This window comes from Mus caroli, chromosome 16, assembly GCF_900094665.2.
Source record: "Mus caroli chromosome 16, CAROLI_EIJ_v1.1, whole genome shotgun sequence".
Classification (NCBI taxonomy): Eukaryota; Metazoa; Chordata; class Mammalia; order Rodentia; family Muridae; genus Mus; species Mus caroli.
The window spans coordinates 73,184,440-73,200,164 of record NC_034585.1 but is presented as its reverse complement, the minus strand read 5'-3'; positions in this window follow the sequence as shown (position 1 = coordinate 73,200,164).

Below are 15,725 nucleotides of genomic sequence, written 5' to 3'. Positions count from 1 at the left end.
AGAGGGGGGAGAGGGAGAGGGAGAGGGAGAGGAGGAGAGGGAGATATTCTTTTGGAGTCTATGTGAATAGTGCAATCTCATGAACACAGACAAAATGGTAAAAATGCAGCCATGTGGGTAATCAATAATGTTAATGTTTTCCAACGTTTGTTAGTTACAAGTATTCCTGAGATATCAGTGGCTTATGTGTCTGTATTTGTTTATATATGTATGTGTATTTCTGTTTATGTTTTCAAAAGTATTTATTTTACTTTTAACTATATGTGTGCAGGTGTGCGGATATTTGCACATGAATGAGGATATAGGCAGAGGCCAGAAGCCTGAATCTACCTGGGGTTGGAATTACAGGTGGTCATTAACTCCCCATGTGGGTACTAGGATCCAAACTTGGGTCCTCTGCAACAGCAATCTGAGTTCTTAACTACTGAGTCATTTCTCCAGCCTGCAGGGATGAAGGTCCACTTCCCCTTGAGCTCATGATTCCCTTGCTGTTTCCTCATCAGCACATCTTACCAAGCGCGGTGCATGTTTTATGCGGGTTTTGTTCTGTTCCCTTGGCCTGCAGCTGAGCCCATGTGCTCTGGCTATCACTGCAGTAGGCTGGTGGCTGCTTGACTCCCCATGACTTGGGTGTAAGGATTCTTTGTCCTTTAGAATCTAAACAGATGGAATACCTATCAGCCAGGATATGCTGTTAGAATATAGGGGGAAAATGGGCAAAAGAACCAGGGCAAAACCAAAGCGGGTTTCAGAGGTCTGACCGGGGATCTAGGCTAAGTCCTGCTTTGCTGTACATGATTGGCTAAGTCAAACAGTCCGGTGTAGGTGGACTTTTGGCTACTTTGTAGGTTCTTTTTCTTTCATTGTTCTCTCTTCTTCCAACCTTTCAACACCTAAGACTAGGTAGGAGAGAAAAATGGATACAAGGGAAAGGGTGACAAAATCATTACACTGCCTGCTGATTAGGGGCATCAAGTTCCTTGGGGTAAGTTTGATCTTCACCATCAGGATATCTAATTTCTTCTTTTCATCTCTTTGTACTTAACTACTAGTCAAATCCCAACAATCTACAATCAACCATCAACCAACCAACTAGCCCCTTCGACTGGGGCCCTAACGTTTATATATTCCTTAAAAAGTGCCCAGAATTTTCATCCTCCTGTGCAGCAGAACACCAAAATTTGTAATTAATCTCTAATTATATCTTATTACCTTGGCAATATCTCCATAGCCCTCTGTCCTCGACAGTTTGTGATAACCACTGATAACTTTCAACCTCATGAAATAAGATGTGAAAACAGATCTATTTTTGTTGCGTGAACATGTGTCAGATGTGGGTAGTGCCCACAGGGGTCCAAAGAGACTGTTCAGTCCCCTGGGGCTTCATTATTGTCAGTTGTATGCTGCCCCTGTGGGTGCTGGGAACAGAACTCAGGTCCTCTAGAAGAGCTCCTAACCACTGAGCCTCCTTTTCAGTCCCAACGTCATGATACATCTATATAAAGATTCTATCTGTGGGCTCCAATTTTGAAAACAGGTTAAGTGTCTCCATTTAGTATGAGAGAAGAGGAAAATGTCTAATTTTTATTGGTTTATCAGTGGAAATGTCACAAAAATAACTGCTGAAAGAAGAAACTTAGGAAAAAATTCAGTTCTCTTTGCGTTGGCTGCTTTTGTATTCTAGTGAACAGGTCACTCTGTGAGGTGATGCTAGGGGCTTGTTATTTATTGTGTTCTTTCTATTTGATCTTCACAAATGGTTTCTTCAAGCGTTTACTGCATAGGGTTGGTAAAGCTGGAGTAGAGATGCAGGAGAGAAGTTAAAGGCACTGATATCCCTGAGACAGCTGTCCCTGTTGGCCTTTGGGGCACCTTTGAGTATTTACTGGGGTCTAGGAGAACCTTGTCTGGTTGGAAATATAAAGCAGCAAGCTTCCCTCTGAGAAGTAAATCCATACATCTTCTTGACTGCCAGCATTTAGAAACAGCCACACTGAGACCACGGTGACCTGGTCTCAGCTTTTGGGAGTTTACAATTTCTATCAAAACAATGTTCATTTTAACACTCCCTGTAAAATGGTTGTGCTATCATATTTTCATGGGGGGGAAACATCTGTTGGAGCCAGTTTTAACACATTATCCATAATTAAGGACACAAAAGATTTATTCAAGGTCTTTTATAGAGGGTCAGTATGCTGCACATACCTGCTTCTCTTTTTAACACAAGAAAGGGTAATTTATAGCTTGGAAACCTGGGACTGAAGGTTATAGCATCCAGTTACCAGGAGGGATAGAGTCCTAAGTTCATATGTAGAGAAAGGGTAAACATCTAGAGTTTTCAGTCCCGGTAGAACAAAGCAAGCTTTGAGACTCATGAGTCAAGGCAGACATTTAGAACTATGATGTCTTCAAGAAAAGACAGGAAGAATGCAATTGAATTCCTCTACGGTTTGGATTTTAATGCAACCTAATTCCAAACCAATTATCTCTTGTTCAAACCAATCAGCTGGTAGGTGTGCAGGGCCTTGATGTAATTTGTAAAGCCTGGTCCAACATGAAACCATGAGGCCCCTTTGTTCCAAAACCAGGAGGAATATTCTGTGAATAGTGCTAACATAGAAAAGAAACCCAGTGCTTTTCTGTTTTCCATTAACTTATCATAGTCTCTCTATTTATTATAATCTTACATAGAAATAGTAAAGTTTTAAAACATTAGTGTGAATTTTAGAAGTCATTTTTATTTCACACTATGACCCTATTATTCCAAACTCACCACTACTTAATCCTTACGTAAGATCACTAAATTTCGAGAGTTTGTGCATTGAAGCTCATGCATGCTTGTGTGTCTTGTTCAGAGCAATGAATGGGAGCCTTCCTCCAAACGGCATAACCCTTTTAAAATTGCGATGTGCTGTTTCTAGCTGACTGGTTAGTCAGGTGCCCCTGGAAGGAGAAATACTTTGCAGTTTCTTTGTTTTTTCTTTCCTTCCATGCTTCCTAACCATGGTGGCTAATATGGAAAAGTAACTTACGTGACCGAAGAGTGGTCACAGGCTTGTCGCCCCATTTCTGATCCTGAGAACAACATCAACTCCTTTCTGTTTGGGAGACAACTTCTGATTCAAATGGAGACTGAGGGGCCCTCAGCTGTGAGCTTTCCCTCTTAGTTGTAACACCAATGCGCTTGCTTTATAGTCCAGGCTTTGCGGAACCACCCCACACGTCAGGTCCCCCAGAATTCCCAACTCGGGGGCATCTTGTAGAAAGGAAAACAATCTAAACCGTGCTTAGCTAAGCAATGACTTTTATTACTGTGTTTGTTCATAGACTTTATTCACCTTGACTGACTATGTCAGCTGATACTCCTCATTGAGAACTTGTTCACACCATCAGTTTAGCACTACGTGTCTGGTTTAGAATGCCTGCTGATTCTCATTCTGGCTCACTATTGGTCAAAAAAAAAAAAAAAAGCCTATCCAATGAGAGCAGATGATACTTGGGGGAAAAAAAGCAGCTTGCAAACACGTGACACTTTCTGCCCACCCCCCATACCCCAACCTTCTTGTTTCTCCTCTTTTGTCTGAGCATCTTCCTCCTTAGCTGTATTTAGGATTTTCCATCCTAATTCAAGGATACTGGTACACCCTAGAGTATGGGGGTGGCAGTGGGAGACACTTTAGCAATGAGGCTACATAGGTTATGGTAAAGCTTCATTTTCTCAATATTTTCATTATTTTAAGATTTTAATTTTTTCCATGCCAAAGATTGAACCAAGGACGTCATGCACATTAGGCCAATTCTCAACATTGATCTACATTGCCAGCCACCAAGGTTTTTTTTTTTTCTTTCTTGTTTTCAGTTGACTTGCTGTGGTAGACTGAAGGATGGTTTATTTAGTAATTCTTGGAATCTGCTGCAAAGCAGGTCTGGTTCTCACAGTTTACTGCCTCAGCTGACAAGCTCAAAGGAGCTTGCCTGGAATGAAAAAAAAAAAAGATAAAATCAGTTTGCAAAGAATTACTTGGGAGCATGAGCCTAATTAAATATTAAAACACAACAATTTAGTTAACAGATATTAAAGGATCAATTTGTGTTGTGATCCAATTCAGTGTTAAAGAGATGAAATGTATATTAGAAGTAAGTCTGAGTACGTAGAAAACATTACCAAGGATGAGGGGAAGATTAAAGATCAGCAGGAGGAAAATAAAAAATAAAAAGGTTTTGCCTTGTAATTCTGTTATCAACCTCGTGAAGTTGCTGAAGTTTTATAATAGCTGCTAACCTCATAAAATCAATCTAGTGCATTCTTCCCTGGTTACACAGGACAGACACTGTGTGGGAGCGTTTTCAAGATGAGCCATGGTGCTTCTCTTTTACTGCAATTTGAATTCACGGTTTCACTTGTCTTTCCAGCTTGTAGATGGCAGATAGTGGGACCCTAAGCCTCTAACTGTAGAGGTAAGTTCTGATGAGACGTGGCTATGAGCACATCCTACTGATTCCACTTCTCTGGATAACTGACTAAACAGATATTATTAAATACTCACAAAATTAATCGTGATGGAAATAAAAGTATCATTTTGATAAATGATCGTCCCCCTAGATAGACCTGGGTTCTCGTCCTATTCTTTTATGCCTATCTGCCTGTTCTTATCCCTGAATCACCACTGGGTGGCCAAACCTCATAGGTATATCCTTGTACAGTCTCAATTTAAAACACTAAGAGGTTTTATAATCCTGAATTCTACTAGACGAGTTTTGCCTCATTTGTTTTCTCATAAATAGCATTTAATGCCCTTCCCAATGGCATTGTTTGGTCAGTGGAAATATTTGCACACTCAAGAACATTTTCTTTGAAGGAGCAGGGTCCTGGAACATCTGCAATGTGTTTTGAATTGATTAGTGCTAACGTGATCAGCATTAACCTCTGTCTGAGGCTACTAAAGTTCTCTCATTTGAAGTAAAGGTCTGTGATTTAATAAAGGATCCAAGGGAAGAAATCTGAATTGAGTTATTGAATTTGTTAATACATCTGTGGCAGAGAGTAAGCAAATCTTATAAAAATATCAATCGTTCTCTGTTGATGGTGAGCCATCTTGCTAATCCATCATGAGACACAATGCGTTTGTGTCTTAGGAATCTTCATCTTCTGAAGCTGACGTTCATTGCATTCTGTATGGTTGGTTATTTCCAATGCATTTTCAAATATTATTCTTTGTTAGAGGTGGAAGGCCATTCTTACTATCCTTATCATGAACGTAAAAAAAACTAAAGGTTGGCAAGGTTAGCTGAAAGATGATAAATAAATGCAACATAGGTTCATCCCACAGAAACACATTTTGAGAATATTTAGCCCATATACACACATAATTACAGACTTTCCTAACTCTGTTGAATCAGGATGCTAAACAAGAAGTCAAATGAATAAGTGATGTTTCTCTAAAAGCCAATACATATTAATATAAGTTCCTCAGTATCTTTAAATTGGGGCTTTCTGTTTTGAAAATAGTTAATGATAACCGAGATAGTATACTCTGTAAAAACTTAAGGCAGCTGGTTCAAACAATACAGGCATTGTTCTAAACATACCATTCAGTGTTTTCAATTAAATGTGGTTAAGAGATTTTTCTCATGCGCAAGACATTTTAAATCCCCAGGGAAGTGGCTCAATATCGGTCCACTTAACTTTTGCTTACAAAGTACTTCAGCTTGTAAATCGGAGCTGCCTAAACACCCTGACAGGGGGGTGATGGTTATTCACTGCTATAAGATGAATGGTGCTCCTCACACAATTTATAATTTGAGGTCTAGCTTACTGAGCTTTGGAGTATAGCCGAATTTTGTAGTATTGCCGGCAAAGAGATAATTAAGATTGTACAAGGTCATAATGATAACCCTAGTCCAATCTGGCTGACACCCTTTAAGAGGAAGAGATGCTGGGTACTCGTGTGCACAGAGACGAGACACAGTAAAGCCATTAAAAAAAAATGTGTTCCTTTCTCAGCAAAGACCAGAAGCCTCAGAAGAAACCAAAACTGCTAACACTACAGTCATGCTTACAGCCTCTAAGACTATAGGAAATAAATATGCTGTTTAATTCACCTACATACTTTGTTATATCAGCAACACAACTCTCCTAATGACTGAGGCCTCTGTATGCATAGATTCTATATCATCAGGTCCTTACGTTTTATAAGTAAGTGCTTTACTAAGGCAGTCTCTTAGGCCAAATAGAAGGTGAAATATTTCAAATCTCTCCTGAATCAACGCCTTGGATTTTAGTTCTGGAGGGCTCCACTGCTGATAGTCTCTAGAACAGAGCCCTCTGCCCACATGTTTATCCTGACTATGTAGTTTCAAATACAGATGTTTATTCTGAGAAAGCTGCAAGATGGGGAGTAAGGGTGTCTGTTACCATAGCATAGTATAATTTCTCCTCTCTGATAGGATTGTGGGCTGAACTTGTTAAAATTACATGACAACCAAGCAGTGTTTTCTTGTAACTAAAGAAAATATACAAGGGGAAATTAAGGCCTCAGCGCAGGGATACAGGAGCAGCCGAAATGTCCTGTTCTTTGTTTATGCAAATTATTGCTGAATCCACAGATAATTTGATCATTCTCATTCATCTCTATGAAACAAGGTTAAAAATATTTTAGCCATATCAAGGGAAGTATAGTTGGGTGATTAAAGGCCTAAAGCTGGTAAATGTGACTCTTCATTGTTTATAGAACAGGTTTGGCAAGAGTCCTAAGCATCATCCCCGTTTATAAAATCATAAAGCCCCTCTCTTCAGTATGAAACAAAGCCAAAGTTCATTTGCACAGTTTTGCTGCAGTAATTGAAACCACTTAGGGATGTTTATTGTTCTAAGACCAGAAACAACAAAGGCAGCATAAACAAGACACTGACCCAGTGTGATGCTATCGGGATGAATCAAAGAAAAACAACCGAGTTTCTCTATACACAGCTGAGCTCATTCCCTCCCTGACTGTGATCAACTTGCCAGCATGCGGCTTTATGTTGTCTCTTTTTGAAACCGAGGATGAGGGAAAGGGCCAGCCCAGTGAGGTTATAAAGATAGTGCTGTCTCCGTGTGTTTCTCTTAGTTCTCTTCCTTTTAAAGTTACGTGCCACAGCATAGATACAACGAGGGAGAAAATGAAGCTAGCATTTATGTGCAGCTGCACACTCTTGTCTTTCACAGAGAAAAGATTAAAACATTCCTTTCTATGTTAAAAACAAAACTTTGTGTAGGAACGGAGGACATCTTATACAAAGACAATAGGCGTTAAGCAGTGCAACAAGAATTGAAAGTTAAATGGATTCTCGCCCATCAAGTGTTTTAGAAGACAATGTTCTAGAAGCAAAGTGGAACAAGGCTGTGTGTTGCGGGTGCAGGGAAGGAAGTGATGTGATTTTGGTCACTTTAAGAAGACTTCATTCTGCTTTGTAGTTTTCATTCTGGTAGATCATGAAATTCGAACCTGTTGACATGTGCAAACAGGCTGAGGCAAGATAGCAGGAATTTCCTGGGGGCAATCCTGAAGGGCACCGGGATGGTACCACCAAACGTGCTACTCAGAGGCAGTCATTGGTTAAAGCCAGAAGTGGACAAACAATAGAAATCTTGTGGAAAGACACCTGCAAGGAGATTGAGGATAGAGGAGTGGTGGCTTCATCAGAAATGTCCCCCATAGTCTCAGATATTTGTTCTCTGGTTGGCGGTGTGTTTGGTGCAAGATTAGGTGAGACAGCCTTGCTGGGCAAAGTCCTCCACTGGGGCAGGCTTTGAGAGTAAAATGTCTCACCTACTTCAGATCATTGACTTTGCTTCATGCTTTCAGTAAAAGGTGTCAACATTCTGCATCTAGTTTTCACTGCCATGCCTGCATCTTGATAAAAACTGCGTGGTACTGGTATAGTGACAGACAAATAGACAATGGAATAGAATTGAAGACCCAGAAATGAACCCACACACTTACGGTCACTTGATCTTCGACAAGGGAGCTAAAAACATCCAGTGGAAGAAAGACAGCATTTTCAACAAATGGTGCTGGCACAACTNGTTGTTANCATGTAGAANAATGNGAATNNNTCCATTCNTATCTCCTTGTACTAAGGTCAAGTCTAAGTGGATCAAGGAACTTCACATAAAACCAGAGACACTGAAACTTATAGAGGAGAAAGTGGGGAAAAGCCTTGAAGATATGGGCACAGGGGAAAAATTCTTGAATAGAACAGTAATGGCTTGTGCTGTAAGATCGAGAATTGACAAGTGGGACCTCATGAAACTGCAAAGCTTCTGCAAGGCTAAAGACACCATCAATAAGACAAAAAACCCACCAACAGATTGGGAAAGGATCTTCACCTATCCTAAATCAGATAAGGGACTAATATCCAATATATATAAAGAACTCAAGAAGGTGGACTCCAGAAAGTCAAATAACCCCATTAAAAAATGGGGCTCAGAACTGAACAAAGAATTCTCACCTGAGGAATACCGAATGGCAGAGAAGCACCTGAAAAAATGTTCAACATCCTTAATCATCAGGGAAATGCAAATCAAAACAACCCTGAGATTCCACCTCACACCGGTCAGAATGGCTAAGATCAAAAATTCAGGTGACAGCAGATGCTGGCGAGGATGTGGAGAAAGAGGAACACTCCTCCATTGTTGGTGGGATTGCAAGCTTGTACAACCACTCTGGAAATCAGTCTGGCGGTTCCTCAGAAAATTGGACATAGTACTACCGGAGGATCCAGCAATACCTCTCCTGGGCATATATCCAGAAGATGTCCCAACCGGTAAAAAGGACACATGCTCCACTATGTTCATAGCAGCCCTATTTATAATAGCCAGAAGCTGGAAAGAACCCAGATGTCCCTCAACAGAGGAATGGATACAGAAATTATGGTACATTTACACAATGGAGTACTACTCAGCTATTAAAAAGAATGAATTTATGAAATTCCTAGCCAAATGGATGGACCTGGAGGGCATCATCTTGAGTGAAGTAACACAATCACAAAAGAACTCACACAATATGTATTCACTGATAAGTGGATATTAGCCCAAAACTTAGGATACCCAAGATATAAGATACAATTTGCTAAACGCATGAAACTCAAGAAGAATGAAGACCAAAGTGTGGACACTGTGCACCTTAGAATTGGGAACAAAACACCCAGGGAAGGAGTTACAGAGACAAAGCTTGGAGCTGTGATGAAAGGATGGACCATCTAGAGACTGCCGTATCCAGGGAACCATCCCATAATCAGCTTCTAAACGCTGACACCATTGCATACACTAGCAAGATTTTGCTGAAAGGACCCAAAGATAGCTGTCTCTTGTGAGACTATGCAGGGGCCTAGCAAACACAGGAGTGGATGCTCACAGTCAGCTATTGGATGTATCACAGGGCTCCCAATCGAGAAGCTAGAGAAAGTACCCAAGGAGCTAAAGGCATCTGCAACCCTATAGTTGGAACAACATTATGAACTAACCAGTACCCCGGAGCTCTTGTCTCTAGCTGCATATGTATCGAAAGATGGCCTAGTCAGCCATCACTGGAAAGAGAGGCCCATTGGACTTGCAAACTTTATATGCCCCAATATAGGGGAATGCCAGGGCCAAAAGAATGGGAATGGGTGGGTAGGGAAGTGGGGGGCGCTATGGGGGACTTTTGGGATAGCATTGGAAATGTAATTGAGGAAAATATGTAATAAAAAATATTAAAAATTAAAAAAAAATAGTTCTGAAAGGACTCTGAGACCTGTGGAGCAGGATTGGTTAATTTGGTTTAATTTGGGAATTTCTCATTACTGCAAATTTCAAAATAATCCTTGGGGAAAAGGGGCTTAGAAATGAGCCACAGAAATGGTTGAAAAACTAGAAGCAATCTTGTGAGGAGAAGAAATAAAAGGGCATCAAACACACATGGTTTGGTAAGAGGACAAAGAAGCCACAAATGCCTACCCATCCACCTTTGGAAAATTCAGATATTATGCAGAACTATTTAAGATGGTGCCAGGAAATAAGACACAAATAGAACAAAATCTCTAGAGGAAAAAAAATCTGGTTAAGCACTGGGAATACAACAAACAGATACTTCCAAGTAAGGAGAATGAGGTAACTGTGAGAGATTGCCAGCAGAGTGACGGAGGTCTTGTTGTAAAAGTATTTTAACCCAGGACTCACTACACTAAAATGTCGTTAGACTGTTAGCACTCAATATCACATATCAAAATCCCATTATCTTTACTTTTATGTCAGCAACAAACGTGTTTGTTAATAAGAGGTTCAGAGTTTGACATTGTTTATGCTTTTGGAACTCAGACCTTCAGTCCATAGATAGAAATGCTTAAATATTACAGTAAGAGATGGTAATAAGAATCTACTTTTTAAAATCTAGACTATACTAGAATAAGTCTAGAAAGGCAGATTGTTAATCCCAGTTCCTGAGTAGTGTTGAGCGTCTCATCTCTCTGGGATCCTGATCTAGTTTCCCCCTCTGTCCTGCCTTACCCTGTCCCTTTCCACCCAACTTCATGTGGAACTTGTGTAATGCAAGAGATGAAGACTTCTTGGAAACCTGGAGGCTACATGATACTGAAGAGTGGTTCCATCCAACATTGGAACCCTCTTGTTTAACATTCTGGAACGAATTTCCTAATTTATGTCTTAAAGAAGGGTACCCTTGGGGATTAAAGTTTCCAGTTGAGCACAGGACAGGGAAACATCTCTGCAAACACTTACATAAACCATATCAAACCAGGACATTTTTCTTCTTGTGTCTCAAACACTTCAGTGTTATAATCCCTCCTAAGAGTAGCTGTGTGAAGCACAGAGTTTTACACTCTGCAGCCACTGAGGCTTTGAAACATGTTCATGTCACAGGATCCATTTACTCCCGTGATCAGACCTGAGGTTGATGCCGCACAATACCTTCATAGGAAGGTGGCATTTGGTCGGTGGCTTGAAGGAGACTTAATCTGCAGGAGGACAAATGTGGAAAGGAGTCATAGGTGTAAAGCCAAATACATGTGGCTGTTGGAGGAGCAGAATGCTAAGATTGCTAAATAAGTAACCTCATGACCTCTAAGCACAAGTGGACAGGGAATCCATGGTATGAATAGAGGTGTGGAGGTCTGCTGGGTTATGGCCTCATAACCGAAGGCCAGCACATTAAAATATGAAAATTATTTATGTGATAGGATTCAGGGATCATCAAATTAAATATTTAAATTTGTATAGATTTGAGAATTAGAAAGGTCATTGTGTAATACCCCCCTCCACCTCCCAGTTTATAAGACCCTCGTGTAATTAGTGTCTCTTCCATAATGTAAACTCTGATGATACAAGGACATGCAGTAGGAAGTGAATGCAATGGCCTACCTAGATCCCATCAGCTTACAGTGATAAGGTCAGAGCATTACATTCAGTCAAATTTCTCTGAGTCCATTTCTGCACCACAGACTTGGTAAAAAAAAAAATAGTATGATCTATTTCTATAGGTCTTTATTCCTTTGTCATGTAAGAATCCAATCATGTAATCGTATTGCTTTATTATGGTTAATTTGTTGTATATTGTAGAATTCTCAATTAGTAATTTGGTGATAGAAGAAGATAGAGATTTCTTTTTTTTTCTATATACGCAATGGACAAAGCACTGGGGAGAGAGACACAGGTAAGCTTTATCTTCAAGCTGCTCATAATGTAGTAACTATGAAAGTACCTTGGTTGCATCAATCCCTTTAGCACTGGAAAGGAACACACACATTACAAATGGAATAACAACTGGGAAAAAAGCCATTAAACTTAGTTGAAAGAAAATAGCAAACATATTATTTTGATAGCTGTCCTGTAGCATCCATGTTTAATATAAACAACGATCAATTAACACTAGCTGTTTTATTAATAACCATGATGAAATTCCTTTAAGGAAAAATTTTAAGACCTCTTGTCCATATGGTTAACTCTCTTTTTCAATACCTTGTCTATCTTCTTTCCAAATGATTGTGTTTTGTACACAAGAGAGTATGTTAGGAGAACAGCGTACTGGTTATTGATTCTGTTGCTTAAGGTCACTGGGGTCATTCCCACCTTGGTGGAACCGTTGTGTCTGCTCTCTTTTTTTACAGCATTGTTTTGAAGATGAAATAAAATGATATAAACAGTTATGCAAAAAGCAAGAAAATGTATAGATGAAGGGAATTGGAATGTAGCCTATGGAATGCCTTTAAGGCAGTGTCACTGTCAACCACAATTGTCACCTTCATTCTGTCAAGTAGTCAATTAAACGCTAAGCAAATGGCAACTTGTACAGCTCCTTGAGGTCGCTGAAGAATAGCTGGCACCATCTGAATACAAAAGCATACAGACTCTACAAAGACCTGGTTTTAATGTTATTTCTTTTTTAGAAGTTTGATAACATTTTGATGGCTTCCTGTTTTATTAACCTTTTCTGGGGATAAAGAATTGAGAATGGCGTTGCTGTAGCAGGAGTTTCGCATTATCAACATCTGGCATGACTCAGAAATCACGGATGGCTTTGAAAGAGTATTCGCCTCAGAGGGCCCGCCATCATTGAAAGCACTAGAGACCCTTATCAAATAAGAATTGATTAAACTTACAGCTTCCCAGAAAGGCTATTAATGCAGATTAATAAGCTTCTGGGAGGTTAGAATTAGTGAGTTTCGATATAAAGCATGTACCAAAATTAGCAGAATATCTTGTCAGGGCAGAACAAAAAAAATGACATTTGAGACTTTGTATCTGATCTTATAGTCCTTATTTAATGTATGGCTATATGTGTGTGTTTTTTAAAAAATGTTTTTTTTTTTTTTTTTTTTTTTTTTTTGGATAGCAGTAATGTTGTTTTGAAAGCTGTTTCCTGGTGAGCATGGCATGTGGTTTTAATCCTTCGAGATGAAAAGCTTTCATTATCTTCAAGTAGGTTAAACTGTGCATATCAAAGATCATGACTGTTGGCTCTGAGCTAACAAATGAGTGCCCCTAAATATTATAAGGTGCGTTGACACCTACCCTTTGCCACATCTACTGTTTCAGAGCTGAGGCTTGAATCAGAGACTCTTGGAGACTAAGCATGTGCTCTACCACCAAGTTATTACCCTATCCTATATTGTAACCTTTGGAGAAGTTACTTACCATTAAACAAAATTGAGAGTAGGATTTCTCAGATAACACTCCAGCAAAATTGTCAACATCAGGCTGGTAAAATGACTCACAGAGCTTGCTACCCAAGTCTGACAACTTGAGTTTGATTCTCAAACCCACAGTGGGAAAAATAGTATCAAATCTTAGAAAGGTCCTTAGACCTTTATGTCTGTGCCATTGTATGCAGGTACCCTAACCCCATATCTCACACATACAACAATGGTTAAAAAAAAAGTAGAAATGTTAGCATCAAGTTTACAAATTCTAATGATCTAAAAAAATGTACCATGTAAAATTTAATGGTGATTTTAGGATAGGATCAATAATTGTACAATGCTACTAATATAGTCTTGAATAGAAAACATTGTTAGCTTTCCATTTGGGCCATTTAGGAAAACATAATGTTGCCTCTGTTTCTTGAATGCCTTTTTATGTTAACCCTTAGATACATGGCAGCAGGTGGTATGACTGTTGGGATTATTATCTGATCTTTCAAATATTTTCTCTGTGGTTACTCTACTGGTGAAAAGTAGGGTTTCTCAGTAACTTACAGTTAACACTGTGGGTTGATCAACTCCTTCTTGTAGAAGGTTACCCCGTGCATTCTATGATCCTGACAGCTCCCATGGTCTTTACTTGGGCACCAAAGCAACTTTCTTTAATATTCCTTAATTAAGTAATGAAAATATGTCTATATATTGTCAAATCTCTGCTGCTATGGATATGTTTCTGTTTGATAAGCGCTATTCTTTTATTTCCCATGAAAACATTGTTTTTGACTAATGTGGTGGTCAGTGATAACTGCTTCATTGACAGAATCCAAAATCTTATAGGAGACTGAGTGTACCCCATAGGGGGCTTGTCTTCATTATGTTAATTGATGTAGGAAGTCCCATCTTAATGGTAAGTGGGACCATGCCTTGGGCAGAGGAACTGTATAAAATGGAGAGATCAAGTTGAGCATGGATTCATTGTTCTCTGTTGATTGTGGATGCAAGATGACCAGCTTCCTCAAACTCCTGCCACTGTGGTTTCTCTGCGATGATGGACTGTACCCAGGAGTTCTTGCTCTCTTGGGTTGTTTTTGCTGTTGTCATGGTATTTCATCTCAATAATAGGAACACCTAATCCTTCCAGTTCATAGAGGCTTCTGGTTGTCTGTGCAAAATATACCATGTGCATATACAATATTTTATTTGTTTCTTTTTCATACTTACACTTTAACTCAGAGTTATACCTGCATCAACCTGCCAAGAGTTGGGATTAAGTATGTGCCTCCATATTTGGCTGAAAAAAATCCAACTCTTAAAATTAAAATGACCTCTCTTTACTTTCTAGAGTTAAATTTATTTTCAAAGAACATCTCTCTCTCTCTTTCTCTCTTTCTCTCTCTCTTACTGTGTATGTGTTTGTCTTTCATTCTCTCTCTTTCTTTCTGGCGCTGTCTATCTCTCTGTCTCTTTCTCTCTCCCCTTCCTTCCCTCTCTTTTTCTTTGTCTCTCTCTTCCTCCATTCAAGCTGCAAATAAAGATTTAAGCTCTCAGCTGTTTCTGATGCTATGCCTTTTCTTCACCGTCACTGACTCTAATACTCTGAAACTGTAAACCCAAAATTAAGTGCTTTCTTTTGTAACTTTTTTGGTCATGGTATTTTATTACAACAGAAAATTAACTAAGATTAACTAAGATGTAACAAAGATTTTAAACACATGCAAGACAATATATATTCATCAAAAAAAGGGATGCACTAGTACCTTCATCTGATAAGAGAGGAAAGGAGACAATGACTATGTAACTGTGTGACTACACCTACAAATGATCTCACCTTCCTCCCAACAAAGTGATGTTGTCCATGGACCAGAATAAAACTCTAGTGTTTAGCAGCTTTATAAACATCTTGAGTGGCATTTAAACTTGTAGAACTACAGTATAAATTGTACTACAAAAGAAAGCATGCCTTCATTAGGTTCTGAGATTGTTCCAACATCATCATTATTAATGCTTAGTGATAAACAACACAATTAAGGGACCATCATCTTTCATCCTGCCTTCCTAATGCTGCAAAGCCGAGGACTAGTGTAAGTGGAAGGAGAATAATGACTGGAGGGTAGAAAAATCATGGTGTCTTCTGAAACTGCGAGTGTATAAATGGATCACCATTTTTATGTAGATTGTGTGTTTTGTATGGCTTTCAGGAGAAGAACACATTCTACAAAGGAAACCATGCTGTCACTAGGTTCTGAGATTGTTCCAGCTTTATCTATTAATTTTAAATGATAATCTTAATGATAATGATAATTCAATACTTAATTGCTTTTTCAAAAACTACCATTGCTGCTGCTACAGCATCAAAATATGTATTTGGTATGATAGGTAAGGAAAATGCAGATGGGATATATTTGTTTAGGCTTTGTTATTTAAGCTATGATACACAGACCAGAAAAAATGGTGTAGGATTGTTTACATTGTGGTCTGTGTCCTGATCCAGTTTCTCTCAAAGTACTTCATATCTCTCCTCTCCTCTCCTCTCCTCTCCTCTCCTCTCC